Here is a 353-nt window from a genome sequence, read left to right as displayed (position 1 = left end):
TCAGCCGCGGCCTGGCCTGCTTCGCGGACATTTTCCTGACCGATTCCCTCAGGAGGAGGCTGAGGGTCTGCAGGACGCAGGCCCGACCGGATTTAACATCGGATGCTGGAAATGCCTCCCGGGGTGAGGGCCCTGCCACCGCCACCGAGCCTTAAGCACGAAGGAACCCAGGCGCCTTCCCTCAGACTCCTCACACGCGTCCTTTTTTGCTGCAAACCCCGCCCGTACCCACAGTCTTCGAGGTTCTTGAAGTGAATCCCTTTCGCCACCCGCGCGGGCTTCCCAGTCCGCAGGGATTCTGACTTGGAACCCGAACCCGGAGACTGGCGCCTCGCGCGTCGCCCCAGGAGGTT

The sequence above is a fragment of the Myotis davidii genome, unplaced genomic scaffold (assembly GCF_000327345.1).
Source record: "Myotis davidii unplaced genomic scaffold, ASM32734v1 scaffold2370, whole genome shotgun sequence".
Classification (NCBI taxonomy): Eukaryota; Metazoa; Chordata; class Mammalia; order Chiroptera; family Vespertilionidae; genus Myotis; species Myotis davidii.
This window is presented reverse-complemented; position numbering follows the sequence as displayed.